The sequence below is a fragment of the Takifugu rubripes genome, chromosome 12 (assembly GCF_901000725.2).
Source record: "Takifugu rubripes chromosome 12, fTakRub1.2, whole genome shotgun sequence".
Taxonomy (NCBI): Eukaryota; Metazoa; Chordata; class Actinopteri; order Tetraodontiformes; family Tetraodontidae; genus Takifugu; species Takifugu rubripes.
In genome coordinates, this window is record NC_042296.1 from 9,312,470 (window position 1) to 9,317,793 (window position 5,324).

A 5,324-nucleotide genomic window follows, 5' to 3' on the forward strand; every position below is an offset into this window, starting at 1 on the left:
ATCACTTAAATGGAAAGTGACCCAATGAACCTGGAAAGTGAGAAAGTCAACAAGGTCTTGTAAGACTTACAATCAGACTAAAATAAATCTGGAATCTAAAGAACTTAATGCCCTCAAAGCAACTAAAGAAACACTTTTCTAAATGTAGTCTGTTTACCATATGGCAGCTTGGAGGTGCTTAAAGTAAGCTGTCAGAAATTCTCAAATGCTACATGGGCAATGACACAGAGCTTCCTCTAAGTTTGTATACGTCTGCAAATATTGTTTAGAAATTTAAAAAAAATACAGGTAAGTAGTAAAAAAGAGAACTTGGCAAGAATACTAAAATTGGCAAAGGAAGTATTTACAACCCTGAAGACTGTGGTGTAATGCAGAGGGAGTAGGAGGCCGATGATGACATCCTGGTGAAAATCATATGCGTCTTCCTTCCCTCATGCTCTGTAAACTGGAAACAATAGAACATCACTGATACACGGCAGCAGTAGCTATAGCAAAGGCAACTTGAACTGAATTAATTTAAATGACACAACATAGAGGAGAGACCCTGGGGGTGCATGAGGAAATGAGAGGACAGCTGTTTTATGCACAACCACAACTAGAGAAGAGAAAGAGAACATTCTTGCCAAGTCCCGCTATCAACGCTGGTGTCGGTATTTCTCCAGTCCAGACCAGTAGGTGGGCGGTAATGCGCCTGTATTTTGGTTCCCCAACTGCCATAATGGACCCAAGAGAAAATAACCCCAAGCCTTTGGCGACATCTGCTGGCCAGATTTTGACACAGCATTTGACAGGAATCATAGACAAGGCCATTAAAACAGTTCGGTATATTATGGTTTAGATGATATTTACACATATTAATGTTTTACACCGTTTTTCTTTTATTTTAAATATACTGATGACTTGTGGTCACAGATTATTATTTTAAAAAACAAGACCGTTTCTGCTCTCACTCACTATGCTTGCCACTAATCTGCTAACCTGTTAATCCTTTTCTATATTTGTAATTAATATGTATAAATGTGTGTATCTAAGTATGCAAATCAATGTGTATCGTGTTTGAATGTGCGTTAATGTGCGTGTGAAATATAAGCAAATCTAGACGATCTCTTAAACCTCGCTCTCCTGGTTGTAAATCAATAAAACTGTAGTAATAACGCAGGGCAAACACTCGTCCTCTCAAAAAGCATAAACATTATAGGGTTTGCGGCCCTGATCGTGAGCGTTTGACCCCGTTCTGGTTTCAGATGCGCCGTGACGGTCACGAGCCGGTACTTACTACATCACGTGGTTTGGGGGACTCTCGCGATACTTGGGAGTGGATCCGTCTACGTCGAGCAAAACATCTGTAAAATTAAGCTTATTTGTTTTTATTAAGAGATCACGCAAGTATGATTTCCTCCAAACGTCTTTGTGTAATCGACCTCTTCTGGTCGTTTCTTTATAATGATCAGATTTCGGAACTGTTTGTGTTATAAAGGGCAAAGCTAACAAGTTCGAATGCTAATAGCAGGTCAATTATAAAGAGCCTCTTAAATGAAGTTAGGCTAACATATGTTAGACAGAATTCATGAAAAGGGCCATTGTCGTTGCTTTAACACCCCTTTGCCTGGTGTGGTTTTATTGATGGCGGATGAGCAGGCTAAACTGTTTATATGCTAAAATGTACTTGGACGAAATGATAAGGGTTTGCATTATTTGTACGTCAGTGAGTTTCAACGACCAAAACGTTGGTGAACTGCTGTTCGTAGCTTCAGTGGATGTTCTGATCACAACCCTTTCTGTGTTTAGGCTCCTAAAGGAGAACCGTCGAGATGTCTTACGGTGGAGCTGCTGCAAAGGACTTCCAGGAGCCTGCTTCAGACATGCAGCGCCAACATCCAGAGGATCACTCACAACAGTATGTTCATCACATTGGCCTGCCAATATTGGCTGTCCACTCCTCCTGAGTGGAATATGCGAGGTCACCTGTGTCTCCTTCTCCTGACAGCTGCTCAGATCAAGAGTATGGTGAACCAGCTGGGAACCAGGCAGGACACCAGTCACCTGCAGGACAACCTGTAGGGCAATAATGCATCTTCTTTTCCTGCCTCATCTGGTCCAACCAGTTACAGTCACAATACATTATTCATCTCCTGCAGGAAGTCCTGTAAAGAATAATACACAGTTTAAAATAGAATCTTTTAAAACTACAATAGCGTGATGGTAATGAAAACTATGTGTCTTTACCCCAGAGCTTTAGGGAAGATGCTTTTTGTTGTGAATATTTTTAGTGAGGAGGGCTTCTGCTTCTCAGATTTCTGCCTGTGTGGACAATGCTATTAGAGATGTCTCCAACTGTTTGGGTCCAAGACAGCAGATCCAACATGCCACCAACCAGCTGGCAAAAGAAACAAATAAGCACCTGAAGGAGCTGGGTTCAATCCCTCTGCCCTCATCGGCTCCACAGCAGGTAAATATCCCAGATGTGTCTCTGCTAGCTGAAAACGACGGCGTCCTCCTCCAGGTTTCGTCATTTTTGGTTGTGACTCCTGAACTTTGACCTCATCCACGTTGGTTTGTCTCTCCATCTCCCCGGTGGTCTGTTGCTCAGAGGCAGCAGAAAGATCCAGAGGGATCGACTGATGAGTGATTTTTCAGCAGCTCTCAACAACTTCCAAAGCAGTTCATCAACGACGTGCAGCAGAGAAAGGAGAAGGAGGACTGTAGCCAGAGCCAGAGGTGGCTCCCGTCTGTCGTGAGCTCAGCATCCAGACCACAGGCGTGACCACTCTTTAAGTCTGTCTGACTAAAAATCTGTCTGCTCTTCTTTAGCTGACGACAGTTTTCAGGATGAAAAGCTGGTTACATTTGATAAGTAGTTCACTCATGGTCTGGGTTAGTTGTGATGGTCTGGGCCAGTAGCTAGGTTATGTATTAGTCCACGTCCAAGGATGCGGTGTGTGTCTGAATAATGACCTTTGTGTCTCTGGTCCCTGTGTGTAGCCAGGAGGACTGGGGGGCCAGATGAGCGCTCAGTCGGTAGGAGGTGTCCATCACCGAGGAGGACCTGGAGCTCATCAAGGAGAGAGAGACTAACATCAGGCAGCTGGAGGTGGGTTCTTCTCCACATCATGGCTGATCAACATCTGAGATGCAGCATATTAAACCTTCTGTGATGGCTGCCTTCAAACACACACGGAGCCTGGATTGTGTTGGCTCCTGGTGGACAGAAGAACACACACCCAGCTTCAGAGGGTGCACAGAGGCACCACTTTTATGTCCTCACACCGTCCAACAGAGGAGGGAGCAAGACGTGAGCTCCACTCAGGGGAGGGAGCAGGGAGCTCCTCTGTCTGTATCTGTGGCGAGTTGGTGGCCTCCGTCTTCAACCTTCATTGCCACAGATGTCCTGGACATCATTCTGATAGAAGCTCAGCTACAAACATCCGTGTTTTAAACAGTCTCTTTCTTTTCAGTCGGACATCATGGACGGAACCAGATCTTCAAGGACCTGGCAGTGATGATCCATGATCAGGGAGAGATGATTGGTGGGGTGGAACTTCCAGCACGTCAGAAACGCAGCTCTGGACTTCAGCTTGGTCATGGTGGCGCCTCCTCCTGTCAGGACCGTCTCCACAGAGCCTGAACAGGACGTAGCCACATCATCTTTGACAAGAACCCTCTGAAATAATTAAGAAATGACACGTTGCCTGTTCAGAGCAGAGTATTGCTGATCACTCTCTTAAATGTCATGTGCCTGGATAGAAGAAGGTGATGAGATGATTGAGGGCCTGGTTCATTAGGTCGTGGCTCCTGTTCTGTGCCGTTTTGGATCTGGGTTCTCTCTGGTTGGGTTAGGGCGCCGGGTCTTCTCCCGATACCTGACACCTTCTTGCTCTGCTCGTTCAGACAGCATTGAGGCAAATGTGGAAAATGCTGAAGTTCATGTGGAACGAGGGACGGAGCAGCTCCAGAGGGCGTCCTACTACCAGGTGGATCAGCAGCACCTTCTGAGTTCGATGCAGCCCTTCGCTCATCATCTTCTCTCGTTTCTTCTCTTCCAGCAAAAGTCCCGCAGGAGGATGTGTATTCTTGCTCTGGTGTGTTCCGTTGCTCTGGTCTTACTGGCCATCATTATCTGGCAGGTGAACAAGTGAGGCCCCCTGAACTTTCAGCCTGTGTGAGGACACTGGAACGGACACAGCTGACGTCATCTGAGGATGTGAAGAACTCGTGTCCAACATTAATTAGCTGCAGGTTCCCGTGTTGTATTAACACTAACTGTTAACGTGCTTCATCTGTAACATCACTGCCCAGGATTTGAACCCAGGTTGGTCACCAAAAGCGTTTTAGACTCTGTAAATAGTCGTTTGATGTAAAATGTCTGAATATCTGTGGAGGCCTGCTGCACCTTCTCACATTGCCAGTATTTTCAGTAACATCACATGTGGAGATCACGGAAGCCATCCAGATAATCTATATAACATAAAAGTGAGCCGGTCCAGTCCCTGTCTGTGTGATCTGAACGGCTGCAGGAGCAGAAGGATATTCTGGAGGACAACAAGCTGACGGCTGTGGAAGGGTGTTCTCAAAGCAGCAGCTTTCTCTCTTCTTGGACCAATGAAAGACGAGTGCAGGGTTGAAGAACGACAGGAGGTTCTATCATTTTTAAATGTGTTCAGTCGGCACAAACGGATCCATCTCATCATTTATGGGTTAACCCACCTAGCCAGAGCTAACCCACCTAGCCCAGCTAGCCAGGGTTAACCCACCTAGCCAGGGCTAGCACAGCTAGCCAGGGTTAACCTACCAAGCCATGGCTAACCTACCTAGCCCAGCTAGCCAGGGGTAACCCTCCCTAGCTCAGCTAGCCAGGGTTAACCCATCTAGCCATGGCTAACCCACCTATCCCAGCTAGTCAGCGTTAACCCACCTAGCCAGAGCTAACCTACCTAGCCCAGCTAGCCACCCTGTCTAGGAGGGTTAACCCTACCCAATTTCATTGTTTCACTCCTTTAACCTGTTGGCTGTTGAGACTGAATAAAGGAGAAATCCAAGCAGGCTTTTGTGTCTGAGAGCAGCAGAAAGGTGCGACATCGCTGATTATCCACAGTCCTGATGGCGTTTGACTGATTCACAGGAAACAGTCGAACCTCCTGTCAGCAATCCGAGGTGATCATGTTTGGTCCTGAACTCTTCAGGAACAGGTTATCTGATCTCATGACTCTGGAGGACCATCTCTGTAGCCTGTAGTTCATCTGTGAGGGATCCTGGAGTGACCTTTGACCTGGCTCTGACCTCTATCACAGTATAAAAGGTTTGTGCTAACAGCTTATATTTAAAGT

General features: G+C 46.1%; 1 pseudogene; it reads left to right on the forward strand.

Moving 5' to 3' along the window:
- The first annotated feature begins 1,291 nt into the window (after positions 1–1,291).
- Positions 1,292–5,041, forward strand: LOC115251697 (syntaxin-12-like; annotated as a pseudogene).
- Positions 5,042–5,324: the final 283 nt, after the last annotated feature.